This window comes from Ips typographus, linkage group LG2 (assembly GCF_016097725.1).
Source record: "Ips typographus isolate SLU linkage group LG2, UJ_Ityp_2.0, whole genome shotgun sequence".
Lineage (NCBI taxonomy): Eukaryota > Metazoa > Arthropoda > Insecta > Coleoptera > Curculionidae > Ips > Ips typographus.
The window spans coordinates 6,020,745-6,043,681 of record NC_138423.1 but is presented as its reverse complement, the minus strand read 5'-3'; the positions used below and the strand labels follow the sequence as shown (position 1 = coordinate 6,043,681).

General features: G+C 33.7%; 2 long non-coding RNA genes across 2 annotated transcripts in view; both read left to right on the top strand.

Moving 5' to 3' along the window:
- LOC145724813 (uncharacterized) overlaps window positions 1–22,937 on the top strand; it is a 118,668-nt gene that overhangs the window by 12,501 nt on the left and 83,230 nt on the right. The gene's annotated exons all lie outside the window — the stretch shown is intronic.
- Window positions 5,967–6,939, top strand: LOC145725360 (uncharacterized). The gene is made up of 3 exons (XR_014177246.1): window positions 5,967–6,462; window positions 6,541–6,723; window positions 6,783–6,939. It is a non-coding gene; the product is annotated as an uncharacterized LOC145725360 (long non-coding RNA).

Here is a 22,937-nt window from a genome sequence, read left to right as displayed (position 1 = left end):
CTAATGTTAAACTATTTCGATCTTTTTATCAGTTTTGTAAATAAATAAAAGCGTGACGCGTTTTATATAGAGCAGTTCTGGTGTCCAAAATGCCCTTCAGGTTAGTGAAAAGCAACAAGTCGTCATATTCAAAGTCTAAGCCTAAACAGTGTAAATGAAGGGAAAAGTTTTAAAAAACGAACTAGAAAAATGGGTTTTCTAAAGGTATATAAACTTTGATTGGTTGGTCACACTATATAGCTTCTGCAGAACTTAAACGTTCCAAGAATTGATTTAAATTACCAGAAACCTCTAGGAGCATTTTGAAAGTTCCATAAACCTCTAAATGCTACTGACAACCTTCTAAAAAGTACCAGAAGCTTCTACATATCTCTTAAACCATTCCAGAGTTGTTTTAAATTGTCATAGGCCTTTAGGATAGTTTTGGATGTGCCAAAGACCTCTAAATGCTACTGCAAACTTTCTGAAATGTTTCAGAGTCCTCTACAACTATCTTAACTGTTTTAAATTGCCATAAGCCTCTAGGACCATTTTGAAAGTTTCACAGACCTCTAAATGCGATTGAGAACCTTCTAAAAAGTGGTAGAGGCCTCTACAAGTGTCTTGTCTTAAACCTTCCCAGCTTTATTTTAAATTGTCCGAGGAATCTAGATCATTTTAAATATGCCAAGGAGCTCTAAATGATATTGAGAACTTTCTGTGAAGTTCCAGAGCCCTTTACAACAGTTTTAAACTTTCCCAGAACTGTTTTAAATTGGCAGCAACGTCTAGGACCCTTTTGAATGTTTCATAGACCTCTAAATGCGATTGAGAAGCTTCTAAAAAGTGCCAGAAGCTTCTGCAAGTGTCTTTAACCTTCCCAGACTTATTTCTTTAAAGAGAGGAGCTCTAAATGCTACTAAAAACTTTCTGAAATGTTTCAGAGCCCTCTACAACTGTCTTAACTGTTTTAAATTGCCATAAGTCTCTAGGACCATTTTGAAAGTTCTACAGACCTCTAAATGCGATTGAGAACCTTCTAAAAAGTGGTAGAGGCCTTTACAAGTGTCTTGTCTTAAACCTTCCCCAGGCTTATTTTAAATTGTCCGAGGACTCTAGATCATTTTAAATGTGCCAAGGAGCTCTAAATGATATTGAGAACTATCTGTGAAGTTCCAGAGCCCTTTACAACTGTCTTAAACTTTCCCAGAACTGTTTTAAATTGCCAGAAACGTCTAAGATCATTTTGAATGTTCCATAGACCTCTAAATGCGATTGAAAACCTTCTAAAAAGTGCCAGAAGCTTCTGCAAGTGTCTTTAACCTTCCCAGACTTATTTTAAATTGTCCGAGGACTCTAGGATCGTTTTAAATGTGTCAAGGAGCTCTAAATGCTATTGAGAACTTTCTGTAAAGTTACAGAGCACTCTACAACTGTCTTAAACTTTCCCAGAACTGTTTTAAATTTGCCAGAGGCCTCTAGGACCATTTTGAATATTCCATAGACCTCTAAATCTTATTGAGAACCTTCTAAAAAGTGCCTGAAGCTTCTGGAAGTGTCTTTAACTTTACCAGACTTATTTTAAATTGTCCGAGGATTCCAAAACCGTTTTAAATATGTCAAGGAGCTCTAAATGCTATTGAGAACTTTCTGTAAAATTCCAGAGTCTTCAACAACTGTCTTAGACTTTCCCAGAACTGTTTTAAATTTGCCAGAGGCCTCTAGGACCATTTTGAATATTCCGTAGACCTCTAAATCTTATTGAGAACCTTCTAAAAAGTGCCTGAAGCTTCTGGAAGTGTCTTTAACTTTCCCAGACTTATTTTAAATTGTTCGAGGATTCCAAGACCGTTTTAAATGTGTCAAGGAGCTCTAAATGCTATTGAGAACATTCTGTAAAATTCCAGAGCCCTCAACAACTGTCTTAGACTTTCCCAGAACTGTTTTAAATTGCCCGAGGCCTCTAGGAGCATTTTGAAAGTTCCATAGACCTCTAAATGTTATTGAGAATCTTCTAATAAATTCCAGAGGCCTCTACAAGTGTCTTAAACCTTTCCAGAGTAGTTTTAAATTGTCAAAGACCTTTAGAACCATTTTAAATTTTCCAGAGGCCTCTAACTGCTACTGACAACCTTTCAGAAAGTACCTGAGGCCTGTCCAAGTGACTTAAACCTTCCAAGAATTGTTTTAAATTGTCAGATGCCTCTAAAACCATTTTGGAAGTGCCAGAGCTTTTAAAATACTGCAAACCTTCTAGAAATTGCCAGAAGACTCTGCAAGTGTTCTACACCTTCTAAGAATTGTTTAATTGCTGGTATATAAACTTTGATGGGTTGATCATATACTATATGATTTATTGTAGCCTCTGCCTTAAGTTATAACCTAAAACTACATTCATTTTGACAGTCAATCAATATCACATTTAATCACCGACATACGTTTTTGCTGGTGATTGTGACGCAACAGTCACATTTATATCGTAGACTGTTAATCTGATCGACAAAGCGGATTGAATTAAGGATTATTCAATCGAGTATTTATCGTGTTTTACTTACATATTTGATAATTATGGTTTATTGGATGCGTTTCGCATTAACAAAAACAAAACTCAAAAAGTTTGGTAATTTGAATTTGAAATTAATAGTACACACTTGAAATAAAAAATGACAACCGTCCGTCACATTAATGTGTCACTGTCAAGTCAATCCTGTTTAAATCGGACGTCACCATTTCAAACCTGTTATTTTTTAAGATTGACTAGTCAATCCGAATCGTTAATCCGCGTCGTTTTTATCGGGGATTTTATGACGGTTTACATGATCGGATTGAATAAGCGAATTCAATTTGCTCGATATAAACGTATAGTCACTGAACAGACAGGAATACAAAATTCAGTTACTTTCTCAGTATAAACCAAATGACTCTTATCAAAAAGGCCAACTAGTCAGTGTCGCTGTGTTTTATACAGGACTTTGTGGTCAGTATGAAGCTTCACCTCCAATAAAAACTAATGGAAATACGACAACCGGCTAACGTCAGATTAAATCGACGATTATTTTCATTAGTAACCGTCCACTCGACGTCAAATTAACTATGTCGCGCCGTTATGGCGAGTTGTTAAATTTTAGACGAATTCAAGAACATGACACGTCCCTGGCTTTATGTAAAATATTCAGATAATGGATACTAAAAATAATCTAAAAGTTAATAGAGTATTTAGCATTTCTTTGGTAAAAAAGTAGTATTTAACAAGTCGTTTTCTCTATAGACTGGACAGATTCAGATAGAAAATCCTTAGATTTTCAATTTGTCGGTGAATAGAAGGAAAAAGCGAAAGATAAAACAAACATTTGGTATTGATTCGGACCCACCGGGGAGGAGTCCGGCCGGCGATAGACATTCTCCTGTTGCATTAAAAAGAATGAGAAATGCAATATCAACATCTTATCCCGAGTCCATCTCGGACAATTCCTTTGACTGGACTTCTAAAACCATCTAAAGCGGTCCATTTTTCTCTGCTTTGTCGGATCCCCAGAGGGTGCACGAGGAGGTGCTCACACAGGACTACGTTAAGTGCTTTCGACAACTTTACTCTATTACTATTTTCTTATTTGCTACGTCACAGAGAGTTTCTTTTGTGGTGATTTTTCAAAAAAACGTTTTTGCTGCTCTGCAGTTTGTTTTATTTAACGTCCGGTTTCAATGAGTATGAGCTTATTTTATAGAAGATGGCAGAACTAGTGTTTTGTCGACCTTTCTAGCTGAATGATGATATAACTTCAGGAAAATTGCAATATTGGTCCATGTACCCTATCTTTTTTTTTTATAGTGAGTTGTGTGAGACGGAATTTATGGGCGTATGTCTAATATCAATTTTAACCAAACGTCAACTGTCGAGTAAGGTTATGTTTTCAATCTTCTACTGGAAAAAACGCCGTTATTTTTTCTTCTGCTGCTTGTCCATTAATGGATGTTTGAGATCACATTTGTCCACTCTTCCTTATTACACATGGTATCCATTAGTTCTTGCATTGTTGTCAATCCTGTCCTCTGCCTAACGTTGCGGAGCCATGACATCTTTTTCCTGCTCCTCTTCCCTTCAATTATCAATTGCAGGAATTGGTACCTCTCGTTGCGTATTACGTGGCCCAGGTTTGCTGTTTTACGACGTTTAATGGTGTCTAACAGTTCGCGGTCTTCGTTAAAGACCTCATCGTTGGTTCTTCTTGCAGTCCATGGAATCCTCAGTGCACGCCTATAGACCCACATCTCGAATGCTTCCAGCTTGTTCATAGTGCCACCTTCAATGTCCACCCCTCCATTCCATAAAGCATTGACAAATCTAATTCTCAAGCCAAGATCGAAATCAGTATTGGTGAGCACTTTTTTGAATTTCATGAACGCACTGCGAGTATTTTCAATCCGGCACCTGATTTCTGGGTCTAATTCCCAGTTTTCACAAAGCCACGTTCCTAGATATTCAAATTTATTTACTCGCTCTATTGGTAGATTCTCATTATGTTAGGCTTGAGTTTTGAAATTCTTGTGGCTTTCGAGTAATTATCATGAATTTAGACTTCTTGGTGTTGGTCCCAAAAATCCTCCATGTTATCTGCAATTAGAACTGTGTCGTCCGCATAACGGATGTTGTGTTCTTCTAGGGCTTCCTGAAAGATGGCTTCAGAATATAAATTGAACAGAAGTGGGGAGAGAACACACCATTCTCTGACCCCTCTACAAATTGGTCTTGCTTCTGTGAGATCGTTACCAACTCTGACTTTAGTCATTTGGTTCCTATATAGGCTTTGAATGCAGCGGATGTCTTTTTGGTCTATGTCCAATCTATTTAGGATTTGGATCAGTATATGATGTTGGACTCTATCGAATGCCTTTTCATAATCGATGAAACACATCATTATGTCCTTTCTCTGATCGTTGCATTTCTGAATCAGTACTTGAATCGCAACTAATGCTTCTCTCGTGCCTAAGATTCGATTAAATATCGTCTGAAGAACTGTGATGCTTTTGTCGTCCAATAGTTTGAGCAACTCTACAGGTATGCGGTCTGGACCAATCGCCTTTCTATCTTTGGAGCTCCCGAGAGGTCTTTGTCGTCTACATTTTCAACAGCAGGTTTTTTCCCATATGATTTTACGCTGTTAATCATCCTGAGCTAATTCTCCCTGATCGTTTTCTACATTAGAGAATGGACTCTTTCTATATACTCCTGCCGTCTCTTGTATCTTTCTGTGTAGGTCAAAGTCATCGTGTATTCTTTGTAGTTGCTCTAATTCTTCAGCCACTCATTCTTAGCGGTTCTTATCTTCGTTCTAATGACTTTCTGGATTTTGTTGGTAGTCATCACCATTCCCGTTGTTCTTGTACCCTCTTCGTTCCTCAAACAGCGCCAGCATCTCATCTGTCATCCAATCGTGTTTTTGTGCTTTTCGTTTATGTCCCAATTCTGCTTTCGCAACATTGGTCATGGCAGCCCGTCTGTGAATCTATGGTTGTCAATATTTTCTCATTGAGATTTTTGGTAACTTTGTTTCTTCATCTTTAAGTCTTGCGTAATCTATCTTTCACTGTGGTACATGGGTTTTGATTGTCATCATTTTGATTTCGATTACCGCCATCAAGACAACATGGTCTGAGGGCACATCGGTGCCCGGATAGGTGCATATTCTCTTTACCGATGTCCCATAACGTTTGTTGATGAGTATGTAATCGATCTGATTGAGGATTATGTTATGTGTTTGTTATTTTCATGTTTGTAGAACACTATTTAGCTAGACGGTCACGTGATAATTAATTGATTCAACTATATTAAATCTTCGTTTAGTAAAATGAGGTAGCTGGTGAACTGTTTTGTTGACCCACTCATCGAACATATTTTGGTACTGTTGGATGTCTTCATATTTTTTCTATAAGAGAACAATTTTAACGTTACGTTTGAATACTATGGTCCATTTATTTTCCCGTGGCGGTTACGTCATCATTTGCCTTTCTTGTCTATTACATGCGTTCCGAGCGCGATAGAATTTTGACGTCGGCAATGAATCAGGACGACAAGGCTCGGAAAATCGGTCGCCATTGTTGACAAAAAGTAAACAAAGAGACATTTTTTATTTTTGATGTAAATTTTACAATATTTTAAGGAGTATTTTGATTTAACTGCGATACTACGTGTGAGACTAGATAATGTGTGTGTTTCGGTAGTCAGTTTTGAAAATTCCACCTTCTTAATACACTTTACAAGTATCAAGGGGCCCAGTGAAACATTCTGAAGGAACTAGAGTTTGTGGAACAGAAAAGAATGCCTTTTCTCATAGAAAACACTGTCACAATGAAATAGCCCATATATTTACTTACTCCCAAGAAGAATTTTTACAAAAACACTGCAAAAACCAAGTTAATTCAAGCCAGTGGTTCTCGAAGAAACATGGATATAGAGTAAAGGTGTATTTAGCAGAAGCTGACAAGGTGATTTACCTAATACTATAAAAAGGACTCTGGTAGAGGTATTAATAAGCTGCTAATACTAAATAGCTTATGTTTCAGGTACCTTTATTTGCCTAATCTGGAGTTTGCTTATCATGCTTTGAAAGGGTCCAAATTTAAAAAGTCCCATTATCAATAGCTCTAAAAGACTCTGAACAAAAGGTGTTTGAAGCTATGGTTATAATGGTGTTATCAAAATCCATATGCAGAGTGTTGAAAAAACAAATTTCTAATAAGTTTCAGGTAATATTAGAAAGATACAAGTTAATACATAAATTTGATCAAATGCCATTATTTTGCAGAATTAGCCCTTATAAATTTTGCCGTATCTTCTCTGACTATAAGGCTAGAAACAGATGGTGCTACTGTTAAATACTTTTACATCAGATAGTAGGTTAAATTACTATTTTAATTGTATTATTTACACATTATGAAATATACAAATAAAATCTTTAAAAAGTTCACTTAAGTTTCTTTTTTATCTAAGAAGTCTAGTTTTCTTCATAAACAATCATAAAATTTGATAATTTCTTTAACTGAGGTACCTACCTGCTCTTAGGTACAATAAATTGAACTGAAATTGAAAAAACATGTTAAATAAATCACACAACAAAACCAAATTGATATGTATTTAATGCTGAGTAAGTTTACAAAACGAAATAAATAAGCAATCTATATCACAAAACCAAGAAGCAAGTTCTTAAAACACCAACAATTCTGTTAAAAGTTAAAACACTGCTTTAGGATTTAATAGTCCCCAGGATACACACATTGCCTTTCCTTTCTTGCAAATTTTATGGAATAATAATTCTTGAAACGTTGGTATTAGGCTGTTAATGACTCATTTGAATGCACCTATCTGTGATGTTCTTTCCAGGTAATTTAAATTGAATGTGGTTGTTGTTCCCAAGCCAAAGTTTGATTGGAACTTTCCGCCTTTGTCTACCACCAAGTGTTGCAAGTTTTCCAGTTTAGTGAAGAAAAATCTTAAATTTTACGAAAGTCTCAGAATAACAACACTAATTAATAAACTTAAACAACCCTAAATTAACTTTTTATTTCTTCTGTTTGTAGTTTTTAACCGACTGTCAGTTGGGACTATGCTCTATGTTGGCACATCTTCCACGAGCAGATGTGAACCTGGTTGTTGGTTGGTTGCAATAATAAACGGACCGATGAATTATATAGATTTCGAAAAAAAAGCATTTATTGCATACAAAACATGTGAGATTCTTAGAATGTTTTTTTTTCAAAACAATAACGTTTTCTCATTTTCATTTCTAATTGCTTAATGAAAGATACATATTGTGAGGTTTAAAGGAGGAATTTGTCAATACGGCAACGTCCAAACAGGTGATTAAAAAGATGGATAGCCTAGCTTGTAATAAACGACGTGCGTAAATTTCAATATGGCGGAGCACTTGATGACGTAACCGCCACGGGAAAAAAAATGAACCATACATTATAGTTTATTAATAATACGAATCTTAAATCATATCTCATTAATTACTTTGCTTTGTTCGGAGTAAAAACAGGTTATCCGCCCCCTTCGAAAAACACAAAACACCCACCCAATCTAACACGTTAATATTTCATCGGTGAATTGTAAAGGAATGAGGCACGCCACTGGTCGTTTCCCCTCTCGCTCTAGAGCGCAAAATTCATTTTCTCATTTTATCTCCTGATGAACAATAGCCCAGAATCTGTTATAGTTGCTTTGTTGGCACTCCGGTGGTAGACCTGAGTATTGATCAGGAGCTCCCCCTTTACGTTCTCTTCCCGTCCCCCCCGACGCCTCCCCCCCGGGGGCCGCCGCTGACCACGACCGGCCGCCGACCAACCGCCACACTATGACAAATGCTCGCCCTCCAATCGATATATAACTAGTATTGACAACCCGGTATCGTACTCCAGAATTATTCTCAATTAGACGACATCTCTTTTAGTGGATAATTGGTTCGGTGCGGTTTTTGGGGTTCGATCCTACTCTATTATTAATTGGCCTCAATTTTTCTGTACTTTTAGTTAAAACCGGCTAGCTAAAATAATTAAAAATTAATAAAAAACACATTTATTAAGACAAATTTACTGAAAGAGGACACTTAGTCATTAAAAAGAAGACAGCATCTCAGATTTTACCACAAATTAACTTCTGATACTGTTCTCGGCGGAGTTATAAAAACCCGGAGTAATTCCACTTTCAGCTGCGGACCTCGAATACATTTAAATGGAAATGTAAAGATATTGCCGAAGACATACCGTTTCCACTTCTGGAATTAAAACTTTGTTACATTAACATTCATCATCGACTTCAGGGCCGTCTTCAAGTTTGAGATTTTCAAAATTGTAACATGAAAAGCTTATATTTCAGCAATAATTACAAATCCTTTGATTTTTACTAGAACATAAAATTCGTATATTACTTATAATAATGGAATTTTGATAAACAAAATGTTATTCGATTGAGTAACTTGGCAAAAATTGATAATTTTTTCTGATGAATCCAAATTTTGTTCTTTTCTTCAGCTTTTGTTTCTTTTTTTGTGTTCTCTTTTGTTCTTTTCTTTGATTCTCCTGGTTTGTCCTCGTTTCCTTCTCTTTTTTCTCTGATATCTGTTTTATTTCTTTTTTCTCCGTATATGTATGTATATTTTTCTCCTTTGCTTTGTTTATTCTACTCTTTTGTGCTTTCCTTGCATTTTTTTATTTTAGTTTTCTACTCTGTTTTTAGTCTCTTCTCTTATCCTTCTTTTTATACAGGGTGTTCCACAACAAAAGACATTGATCGATATAAGTGAAATTACACGTAGTAGAGCCACTTTCACTACCTAGGGAGTGAAAGTGCCACCAGGGTGCGTATTCTCGAATTGAGGGAAGGGAGTTATCAAGAGCAAGCTCTGTAGAATGTGACAGGAACCAGCCAGTGTCAGTTTTTTCTGTCACATTCTGTCAACACTTCTCTTGGGAATTCTGTTCTCTCTGGTTTCAAGAATTAGGCTCCTGAGGGACTGAAAGTATTTTCCTCCCATGGGAGTGTCACCAGTAAAACTCACACTTAACAAACTTTAACGGATGTTCTATATGTTCTCCGTTTTGGATAACACATGATCAAAAGACAATTTCAAGAGTTACAAATTGGTATATTAAACCACCCTGTAACTGTCAAAATAACAGAGTTATTGGTTGTCACAGAAAACTGTCATGTAAACAAATTACTCAGTTTTAACAGTAAATAACTGAGTTATTCGACATTTTAGGTAAAAACGCTATACAAGGTGGTCAAAAGACCATTTCAAGAGCTACAAATTGGTATATTGAACCACCCTATAATTGTCAAAATAATCCAGTTATTGTCAATACACAATGAAGTAGTTTACATGGTGATTCATTGAATTTTTAACATCCCTGTCCCAAATTTGAGCAACAAACCAAACTTATAATTTTTTATTCGATTTTTGGAATCTACGTCAAATTCTAGGCCTACTTGATGTAAAATGTTTGTATCGATATTCAATTGTTTTTGCTCTAGTAGCCTTACTTTGACCACTCTCCTCGAGAGCAGAAATTCCCAATTTGAGCGAAATTTTGGTGCACTTTTCCAGAAAATCGTCAATAACTCGCTTATTTGAAACACCCAGTTTAAAACCTTCTTATAGCAAAAGAAAGCTAATGAATGGAGCTATCACGTGACGTTGAGCTGGCACGGCTAAGTTGCCCCGTTTAGCCTCTAGAGGGCGTCAAAGTTGACTTACGTTTTTTGCAGTTTTTGCTCAATATCTCTCTAAGAACGTTTGCAACTTTTACCGTCTATACACTTTTTTGGTACCACGCACCGTTTGACATTGAAAAATTAAAAACTAGAATTATCAAAAAATGATTTTTTTCAGAAAATTTTTTATTTTTAAAATTAACCTCAACTACCTAAATACCTTCAAGTTACTAGTAGAAAAATGTAAAAAAAACGAATTATTTTTGAATTTTCAGATTTTCTAATTTTTCTGGAAAAATTTCCATAAATTTAATTTTCCGGAAATTTTACATTCCTGGTCTTATGTGACTATCAAAATTTGATGAATAAAAAACCAAAAAAAAAAAATACAAAAAAAAATATTTAAAAAAATAACAAAAAAGGTCAATAAATGACGTTTAATTGGTTCTTAACAAATTCACTTATACAATTTTGTCCCATTTTTATTCAGACTTCAAATATTTGTATTCTTGGATTAAAATAATCTTTTAGCTCATGTGCAATATCACAACCTTTTCTACTAGATTGGTAAACATTTTGAGTGAAAGACGGTCCTGAACTTTTCAGTTTTCTAATGGCGTCCCGCCTCAGTTCGGTGAATTAAAACTTTTGTAACATTAAAATCCGTCATTTCCATGAATGATTGAGTATTTCGGAGACACAAAGTAAACTCCGGAGAAAATAATTTCGTTTTTAGAGCGGCGAGATCGCTCGTGATTTTGCATTTTGGCCGGGGAAAATTAATTTCGGAATTGGAAATGTAATCAGAAGAGATGAGATGTAAATATTTTAATTCTCGGATGCTGAAAATGTCTTATGTATTAAAAGTGGAGAGCTTTTCATTGTTCGACCTTATAAGAGTGAGGGGGCGAAAAACTAATCGATATGCAAATGGCACAATAACTCGTAAATTTAATAACTTTCGCAGCCAATAAATGTCACTCACAAGGAATGGAAATTAAAACGCATCGGCCAATAAGTTCTCCAAGGATTTTTCTTACCATGCTAAATCTCAGCACGAAGACGTTTTTTCCTTATAGCGATACAATAAATTTCAGTTGTCGGTTTTGATTTTATTGCTGCCTAAAGAAAACTCTCGATAATGAAAAGAAATTGTCCAACTAATTTGTATATACGTTACGCAGCTTAATCTATATTGAACTACAGATAACTGTCATAGCATTAAAGGAAAATTTATAAATGTATAGATTTTCCAGCTGGACTAGTACATCTGATTTCACACCCTCGGACCTCTTTACGTTGGGGTGAATCATCTCGAGTTATCCCTTTTTCTTAATTCGGAACTTCTGTGTGGGTCGCAGATGAAATTAAGTTACAGTTTCCAAACGACTATTAATACTTCAAGAAGTAGTAAATATAATTGTGTCCATTGATTTTATGTAACAAAAATATAGCAAACAAAACGACTTGCACAAAAAAAGGTGAGTTACATATAGTAAATGGGTAGATAAACTGGAAATTTTGTTTTGAAATTGGTAATGTATGGTTTAGTTTTTTTTATTGTCTTTTTTAGAATTTCATGACCAACACATACAGTTATAAGTATTTTTGCTATGATCAGACCATCACATATGACCATTTTTTTGAGCAAAAGTAGATTGAGATTCATAAAGCCTTTAATTTTTGATATTTGCTTTACTCAATTTTAGAAAGAAATTACAACATTAGTCTATCCCACGTTCAATAAAAACGATTTGCAAAATAATAATATAAATTTTCAGATCGTGTGCTATTTTGCATCATTTTGATTGGAACATTGCTGTAGACTTTTGACTTGAGATAACCCCAAAGAAAGAAATCATTTGGGGAGAGATCGAGTGACTAAGGTGGTCAAGTTAGGGCCCAAATCTGCCTCTACATCTGTCAAGGAAAACTGTAATGACCCTTGTAAAATAAAGAGGAGCTCCATCTATTTGAAACCACGGATTTTGATAAAAATCCATAATTGTATTACTGTTGGGATTTCCTTTAATAAAAAATGAGAACATTGTTAAATATGCTGGGTTAATATTTGTAAGTGGTCATTTGTACTGGACTAGAAAATAAAGGAAAAACGCAATTTGGCAGATTGTATTTTGAAACTTTTGTTTTTTTCAAACTGAAAATTTAGAAATTGCGAAATATTCATTCAGTTGTTTCAAAGAAAAATTATGAGTTTCTTCCAAATTGACAAAACGGTCTACATATTACAATATGCAGACGACACTGCACTTATTGTTTTCATATTTGTTATAGTCTTTTGTTTTCCTGTAATTGTCAAATTTTGAATGTTTGACAAGTCCCTCTAACTTCGTTATTATGAGAGTTTGGTGAAAATAGCTTTTACAATTGAAAAGAAATGATAAATTAAAATTGAAAAAGTAATTTTTAGTAATAGTGACTTTAACAATGTTGTTCTTTTATACATATTTATATGTATGTAACTAAATAGTAACCGCACATTAAAAATATTAAGTACAAAAATAAAACATGATTACAACCTAAAAACTTGATTACCATAAATGGGTTATTGATGTAATGCATTACTTCTAATCTACCTCTTACTAATATTAATAATAAATGAACAATTATTATATGGAATAACAATTTGGAATATGATACATAAATTAATATAATTTATTTTTTCCACTCTAGTGCGGGAATGTTATTATTCGCGCACGCTCGTGGAAAAAAATATAATTACTTCATTGTTATGACATATTTACCAAAAAAAAAGTTTTTATAAAAATTACTACCAAACCATACTTCAGTTTTTGGCAAATATCTCCAAAACGGTGAGAGTTAGAAAAAAAATGCATGGCATCAAAAAGTTTCTAAATGAACCAATAAAGCGACCTACGAAACGCTAAAACTTCCATGCAGTTGTCTGTATACAGAGTGGGCACAAAAATGATATTGGTTTCCTTGTTTTGGTCACGCAGTATGAAATTTTCAACTTACATTTTTACGAGTTACATCACTGGAAAGAGTAGTTTAATACGGTTCTTTTGAGTTGTTTAACCTTCTCGTACTCCCAAAAATAACCATTATACAGGGTGTTCAAATTGCAGACTAGTTTTTTAGTTAAAAGTGCACCAAAGCAGTTTTTGGCAAATAATAGCTTTATAATACAACAATTAAAGGCTTTTTAAGGCACTAGCAGCATCTATTTATAATAATTAATTGGGATTTTAATTAACATTTAATATAGTTAACCTAACATTTAGTCTATACAAAATGAACACACAACACACCTTTAAAACAGTGGTTAACCGAAAATAATGTAACTTTATATGCACGCCATTGAATTAAATTAAAAAAAAAAACTCTGTAAAAAAGGAAAATTATGGAAAATTACGATGACGTCATAGGTTGCAAAATTGCCAAAGCGTACGTAAATTTGACATTATTGACCGTTAATTTGAATTTGCAATCGTTAATTTGAACTTTTTTAAACTTTTTAATTTTATGACATTATACCGGTGATTTGGGTAAATTTAATCGTTTTAGGTCAACTTATTTTCTTTTTATTGTAAATTTCACAAAATTAAGAGTTTTACGGTTATTTCTTACGATCTTCACTTAGGTTGAATTAAGTTCAATTAGAATACCCTAAAATTGACAAATAATTCGAAATTTTGACATTATTGACCGTTATTTTGAATGTTTAACTTAATTTTGGTCAGATTTGGTCATTTCAAGCCAGTTTACTTTAGATTTCACATAACTAGGACTTATTACACTAAGTTTCATTTTTACGACTTCCACTTAGATTAGGTTAGGATAAACTTCAACAAACAACGTTTCGTCAGTTACGGAAATCATCAGGTTTATCAATAGAAATTCAGTTTAAAAACAACAACTTTGTTGTTTTTGATGGGTTTTTGGTTGGTCATCCCGTATACAAAAACTATGAGACTTGTCCTAGTGGTCACATGAACAAATTTGCCCAATGTTAAATGACTGTTTTAATTGCTGATACAGGGTGTTGCTTAAAAGTGCGTATATACGCAATTTCGACAAGTAAACTCTGGAAAATGTCACGTGATGCAGTTTACTAGACAGGGAATTAAGTTGCCACCTGATTTTTTGGGAACTGCTCCACAAATTATACTTTCAATGTTATTGCAAAAATGGTACCAGCTAGAACCAAACTGACAGCAAATTCGAGTTTCCCAGAAAAAAATTAGTTTAGAAAACCGTTTTGTTAAGGGAGTATCAATATGGCGGCAGTCAAATCAAAAATCCTCAAAAATGCTAATTTTTCGTGCATTGTTCCATTCAACCGTACATAACTCGGTTATTTTACACTTCGGTTACATAATTAGCCAATGAATGGGGCTGTCACGTGACGTTGAGCTGACAGCGCTAGGTTGCACCGTTTGTCCGCTAGAAGGCGACAAAGTTGATCAATTTTTTTCGGGTATTTTTGTGAATATCTCGAAAACTGAACGAAATTTTTACCATGCATGGGCCTTAATAAGTTACAACTTTTACTGTATATGAAAGTTTTTTGTATGACGCATCATATGGCTGGGAAAGGGCTGAGACCCTTGGATTTTTGGGAAAACATGTTGAGTTTTTACAATTACGAGTAAGTTTGACCGGAAGTTATTTTAACCTTAAAAACAGTCACCTGATCTTAATAATGTCATTTTAAACTTCAAAAATACTCACATAACTTTAGGAATGTCATTTTAATTTTAAAAACGGTCACATAACCGGTCATTTAAACTTAAAAACAGTCACGTGACCTTAATAGTACCATTTTATCCTTAAAAACGTAAAATGTAATTGTAACCCTAAAAACGGTTACGTGACGTTCAAAATGTCATTACAAACTTAAAAACCGTCACGTGAACTTAAAATAGTTATTTTAACCTTAAAAGCACTCACGTGACTTTAAGAATGTCAATTTAATTTTAAAAACGGTCACATAAACTTAAAAATGCCGTTTTAAACTTAAAAACAGTCAGGTGACTTTAAGGATGCCATTGTAACATTAAATACGGTCAAGCGACGTTTAGAATGTCATTTTAAACTTAAAAACAGTCACGTGACCTTAAGAATGCCATTTTAAACTTGAAAACAGTCACGTGACTTTATAAATGTAATTGCACCCCTAAAAACCGTCACGTGAACTAAAAAAAGTTATTTTAACCTTAAAAACAGTCACGTGATCTTAATAATGTCATTTTAAACTTCAAAAATAGTACTCACATAACTGTGAGAATGCCATTTTAATTTTAAAAACGGTCACATAACGTTAGTAATGCTATTTTAAACTTAAAAACAGTCAGGTGACCTTAAGGATGCCATTGTAACATTAAATACGGTCAAGCGACGTTTAGAATGTCATTTTAAACTTAAAAACAGTCACGTGACCTTAAGAATGCCATTTTAAACTTGAAAACAGTCACGTGACTTTAAGAATGTAATTGTACCCTTAAAAACGGTTACGTGACGTTCAAAATGTCATTATATACTTAAAAACCGTCACGTAAACTGAAAAAAGTTATTTTAACCTTAAAACCAGTCACGTGATTTTAATAATGTCATTTTAAACTTCAAAAATACTAACATAACTTTAGGAATGTCATTTTAATTTTAAAAACGGCACATAACCTTAGTAATGCTATTTTAAGCTTAAAAACAGTCAGGTGACTTTAAGGATATTATTGTAGCCTTAAAAACGGTCACGTGAGGTTTAAAATCTCATTTTAAACTTAAAAACAGTCACGTGACTTTAAGAATGTAATTGTACCCTTAAAAACGGTTACGTGACGTTCAAAATGTCATTATACAGGGTGGACCATAAGTAATGAAAAATTAAATAACTCGAAAACGGTCGACTTTTAAGACTTACAACAAGTATACCTTTTTTACGTAGAAAACATCTTAGAATCATATTTTGAAGTCATATGGCCGTTTCAGTTCCGTAAAAAAAAGTTTGAGCCTCTTGAAGGGACGGAGATGGTTACCGCTAGCGCCCCCTATCAGCTACTACAAAACAAATGAAAGCATCGTATTTTACGTCTGCCAAAACCCCTTTATACCAACTTTCAGTAATTTATATCAAAAGACCGTGAAGATATGACAAAAAAGCTAAAATAAAATTTCAACTTTCACACCCTGTATCTTTCTTAATATTAACTTTCGGTATAGGACAATTCAGCTAAATCGTATTATTTTGATGTCAGGAATATGCTGTAGCTCTATGTCCCATTACTTATGGCCCACCCTGTATACTTAAAAACCGTCACGTGAACTGAAAAAAGTTATTTTAACCTTAAAACCAGTCACGTGATTTTAATAATGTAATTTTAAACTTCAAAAATACTCACATAACTTTAAGAATGTCAATTTAATTTAAAAAACGGTAATGCCTGCTTTATACCTCCCATTTAAGAATTAAATTAAATTTAAATTCCCACTAAAATTAATATTTAAACTAAGAAATCTTGTTTAGGTTTATACTAAAAATTAATAATTAGAAAAACGTCTATTAGACGATTCAAGTCTAATAGACTACGTATCGCAATATCCATACTTATATGACAAAACTAACAAAAGCTATAAAAACAAAATAGTGCTAAAAATAAATTATTTATTTTATTTTTTATTAATTAAATTAGTTGTAGAAGATTAGCATACTAGTATTCAACTTACTGCAAAGTTATTATTAGTTTCTGACCTGCAGATATTGGCGTTTTTGTAGTTTTTAATTTTGTAAGCCTAGGCTTCACCAACTTTAGTAAGTATGCAAACATTTCAGGAGACATGCGGGAATAGTTATAGAAGTATTCACGATCTTGATTAATCGTGGCTTTTACAAACTTGTGTACATTCCCAACTCTTTCCTACATCTGTTTATAGGCCGCACTCCGTATCTACGTTGCCTTCTTCGTTTTTTAGTAATTTTTAGTGGCCTTCCATTTTTTAAATTTTTGCAAGAATTTAATGAATCAAAAAAATATACACACCAGGAACCAACATTTGTTAGGATTATGATGCTTCACAGACTGACAGAAGACAGCAATTTACATCATGAGTGATGACAAGTATGACAGTGATAGTTCCGAAAGTCAACGAATTTAAACGAATTAAGCCGAACTTTAATAAAGTTGGTTTAACTTTAATTTAAAATTATTTTAGTTTAGTGTAAATTGAAAGTATAAATGGGCTCGCTTGTAAGTTCACTTTCAGCTTTGATAAATTAATTTTAGTTTAAATGAAAGTTTAGTTTAATTGTTAATTGAGAGGTATAAAGCAGGCATAACATAAACTTAAAAATGCAGTTTTAAGCTTAAAAACAGTCAGGTGACCTAACCGCGTTACATTTCTACACGCAGTTTAATTTGAAAATCTGTCTGCTAATTAACCAGATAAACGGTTCAAATACCAGCAAACCTCTGTGATATTGCAACACAAAACAAAAAGCTACAGTCAAGAAAAAAAAAACAGAAACGAACCGCAGCGATGGCGGCTTTTTATCGACCGATATAATATTTCTCAGGAAGGAAACTTTCGGCCCAGCCTCCTGTCTTCGCTAAGTAGAAATTATGATTCTGGAGCGATATAAAACGTTCCACCCCGATTCGTCTAATAATGATTAATGTGCTTGATCCAAAGCAGTCACGAAAAACCGTCCATTTTGAATCACGATCGTAATGCTGACTTTCCGGTTCGAGTTTTTTTTTGGGCAGGAGCGAAACTTTTATGTTTTATATTGGTCGGAATTTTTGGTTCCTTCCTAATTGATGACCGTAAACACAGATGCATTGTAAAAGCATAAATCTGGATATAAACAACTCAATTTTAGGGGAAAAAGACAAGCGAAAACAAATCAAGAGTCTGTGGTTCTTTCCGGGATCGTACAGGCGGCATAATCGAAATGAGTTTAAAAATTGAGAGAATGGAACTGACGTTCTCTTGTACAAATCGACCGTGTTCACTCGGCATACGCCATCTATTAATAAACTCATGATTCCGGTCTGTCTTTCTGCTTGTGACAGGATTAATTTACCTTTGAAAAGGTTTGGCTTTCATGAGATGTAATTTACCTGAACGTAAAAGTGAGCGACTTGGGTTTTTGCGAGCTGCACGTTTTTCTTTTGGGGACGGAAAGTTTGTCTGTTTATTTTGACTCGAGGGTGAGATTGGTAAATTAATTGAAAGTGGGGAGGAAATAAAAATCTGTATGACTTTAATAGCAATGTTCTTTTGCTGTCGTTAAATAAACTAAAGATTATAACTATCAATATTTTTTCAGTTTTGTTAATTTGCACAATCTAGGATGGAAGAAAAAGTCACCTTCATTTTGATTTCTTGACAATTTTTGTCAACCATCATGTAGCATATTATTCAATGAGCATGTAATGATAGGTATTACTCACGAAAATGAAGCTTGCGTGTATCGTAAATCATTGAGTGAGTAATAGCCATTACATGCGTGTAGAATACTATATTTTTGCTACGACTGTGGTAAGTATTCACTAAGAATAAAAATAACTCATTGCGCCATCACACATAAACTAAAATATCATCTCCTGTCAAAGTGACAATCGTCGTCATCTGCTATTCTTCAGTTGAGTACTGGACAATTTGACAGCTATAGCAAAAATTAAAGTAAATTCAGTCACACTGATTTTGTTAATTTTTAAGTACGTTTCATTGTTTTGTACCTCTATGGGATTGAATTTGACAGTGTCCAGGTTTAGGTCAAAACTGTAACTGACAGCCAAATGTCATAACTGTCAAAATTTCAACCATCAAGCTATACGATACGTTTGGCACTGTTTACACTGATTTTACTGGATTTTAACAGTGTTATGTGTTTTTATAGCTTTATGAAGAGGTTTTTGACAGTTGTCATATTTAAAAATAGACTAAAATTCAGTCAGAAACACACTACCAAATGTTATAAATGTCAAAAATGCACTGATAAAGGTATAAATTGCATTCAACAAAAGTCAAATTGATTTCGTCATATTTCAAGTATGTTTCGTTGTTTGGTACCTCTATAGGATTGAATTTGACAGTTTTCAGGTTTAGGTCAAAACTGTAACTGACAGCCAAATGTCAGAACTGTCAAAATTTCAACCATAATGCTATACAATACGTTTGGCACTGTTTACACCAATGAATAAAAAAAATGTAAACATAGCAGGAAGGAGCAATAGCAATCAAAGAGGGGGACAGAAACAAGGGGGAGGCGGGGGGAGTAATATGGCGGCCGTCAACTTCCGGTTGGCACTATAAGACACTATTATTATTGTCCACTGTACAACTTAATTTAAATTTGCAAAACTCAACTGTTAAAGAACCACAAACAAACAAAACAAACTAACACTATACTACAACAAATACAAACAACAAATTTTTGCGGGTTTGAAACTCCAAACTTTCAATGACTTTGCGTCAATTCAACTGCGCAGTAGGCGAATGCGCAATCAACTTCCGTCCCCCTCGCTTAATGCACAAACGGGTTATAATTTGTATTATTGTTACCTCCTGATACTTGTTCTTTTTACTCATTGGTTTACACTGATTTTACTGGATTTTAACAGTGTTATGTGTTTTTATAGCTTTATGAAGAGGTTTTTGACAGTTGTCATATTTAAAAATAAGTTAAAATTAAGCTAAAAACACAAAACCAATTGTAATAAATGTCAAAAATGCATTCCACCAAAGTCAAATTGATTTCGTTATTTTTCAAGTAAGTTTTTTTGTTTGGTATCTCTATAGGATTGAATTTGACAGTTTTCCGGTTTAGGTCAAAACTGTAACTGACAGTCAAATGTCATAACTGTCAAAATTTCAACCATCAAGCTATACAATACGTTTGGCACTGTTTACACTGATTTTACTGGATTTTAACAGTGTTATGTGTTTTTATAGCTTTATGGAGAGGTTTTTGACAGTTGTCATATTTAAAAATAAGTTAAAATTAAGCTAAAAACACAAAACCAATTGTAATAAATGTCAAAAATGCATTCCACCAAAGTCAAACTGATTTCGTTATTTTTCAAGTAAGTTTTATTGTTTGGTACCTTTATGGGATTGAATTTGACAGTTTCCAGTTTTAGTGAGGATTTTGACGGTTGTCATATTAAAAAATAGACTAAATTTCAGTCAGAAACACACTAACAAATGTTATAAATGTCAAAAATGCACTGATAAAGGTATAAATTGCATCCAACCAAAGTCAAACTGATTTCGTTATTTTTCAAGTAAGTTTTTCTGTTTGGTACCTCTATGGGATTGAATTTGACAGTTTATAGGTCTAGGTCAAAACTGTAACGGACAGCCAAACGTCATAACTGTCAAAATTTCTATCATAAATCTATAAAATACGTTTGATACTGTTTATATTGATTTTACTGGATTTTAAGAGTATTTTGTGCTTTTACAGCTTTATGGAAGGCTTTTTGACGGTTGTCATAATTAAAAATTTAATTAAAATTAAGTCAAAAACACACTACCAAATGTTGTAAATGTCAAAAATGCACTGATAAAGGTATAAATTACTTTCAACCAAAGTCAAACTAATTTTGTTATTTTTCAAGTATGTTTCGTTGTTTGGTACCTCTATGAGATTGAATTTGACAGTTTCTAGGTCTAGGTCAAAACTGTAACTGACAGCCAAATGTCATAACTGTCAAAATTTCAATCATAAAGTTATAAAACACGTTTGGTATTATTTATACTGATTTTACTGGATTTAAAGAGTGTTTTGTATTTAAAAATAGACTAAAATTAAGTCAGAAATACACAATAACCAAATGTTATAAATATCAAAAATGCACTGATAAAGTATTGAATTGCATTCATAAAGTTATGAGTAATGTCTCTTTTCTCACGGGTAGCTAATGGATGTTAGTATCTATTCAAAACTAGTGAGTAATAAGCATATAAAACGTTTTATGATGACAAAAAAAGAAAGATTGCCAAAAATTATAAAAAATTGCACTTTTTCAAATTTTCCAGTTCTCCAGAGACATATTTGAGAAATTCAGAAAGAGAGAAAAGTCAGAGACTAGAATTATTTTAGAAGTGCCGGAAATTTCTAAAAACTAACTTTGATAGAAAAACAGCAATGCAATCTGCTACTTAAAACCGTAAAAAAACTGTTCAAATTTGTACAGGGGGTTCAATTACAAAAAGACGCATTTCTCTGTGTGAAATGCTGTTGCTACAGATAAAAGTACAAGTGGACCAAGCTTTTACTTGCTTAGGACACTCTGTATATAATTATGTTTATAAATAAATATGTGTGAAACGTCGCGTAATATACAGAGTGTCCTGGAAGATCTTTTGTAATAATTTCGTAGAGCGAGAAAATGAATTTTTGACAAAAGTCAGTCACATCACATAATGAGAATTCATTTTATGAGTATTTGTTCCAAATTTGATCAAAATTGCTCCAACTATCTAACTGGATGACTCTATCTTCCTGAGGAAAAATGACTTAATACATGTCAAGTTACTTTTTGATGGTCTATCGGATGGTGAATTAATGACACTTGATAACTGGACCATCCTGTATAAACACTCTCACTCTGTTCGATTAAATTTTCTGAAATGTGGGTTAAATTTAATTGCCGCTTGAAAACAAACTCGGAAAAAATGCAATTTATATTCCGATCCCGCACTTTCGTTCGCTTTTGTAGCGCGAAATAAAAAGTCTATTATCCCGGTAAATATAACTTTATTGGGTGATAAATTTCGTTCGTCAGCCATCTCATAAAATATGGATCGGATCCATTTTGCAGGAAATGGAAAAACATAAAACATGTTTTCGTACAAATATAATTTGGGGCCGGAAAGATTTATAACGGCCCAGTTTTACATTTGGACATTAAAACGTTTAATGACTGATGGTTAGTTAGTCTCTTGGTCAAATTCGAATTTTTGGTGGTTTATGTAGTAATTCCTTTATTCGAATTATGAATAATTTGTATTTTTTGTACCCATTTAATTATTATTTTTTTAAATCGTTAACAAACCTTCTCCAGCAAATTAAAAAGTGTGTATCATACTCTTCCAAATTATGCACAACGCAAAGTCTCTCTACTTTAAATTTAATCGGACGTTGATTATACCGCCCTTAAAGCTGAGAAATAACCGGACAGAAGACCTTTGAGCCGGTATCGTTCCTGAAGGTAATTGAAATTTTTATATTAAAGAAGTTTTCCAATTAGGGCCTGCCAAACACAACGTACATACATACTCAGGTAGGTTTCATCAAAAGTTTATCAATAAATTAAACCTGAGTATATGTGTACAGAGAGAGAGATTAAAAAAAAACAATTTTAGGTTTTTAATTCATTCAATTTTAACTAACTCCCAGACAGGTGGGGGGCGGTTTTATTTTATATTATTTATTTGTTTCTTCAAATAAGTCCAGAAAAATTAAAAACGTTTTTCCAGACAATTCCGGAAGTAGTAGGAATTGTGTAATTTTTTAAACGACATCTTACAAAGCTCCAAAAACGGACACCCTGTATATGTATACAGATAGCGTTTGCGTCTGTGCTACGAAGAAAAGCACTTTCATAAATCTGACCCGAGATATATGTGCTCACAATTTCCGGGATCCGGCCATTAAGCTACGAAGCGAGAGCGGCGCAGCTTCAGTGTTAGATTTCCCGTTCTTGTTTTATTTTATTTGCTATTTGATTCCACTTGCGAGACGTTATATTTCATC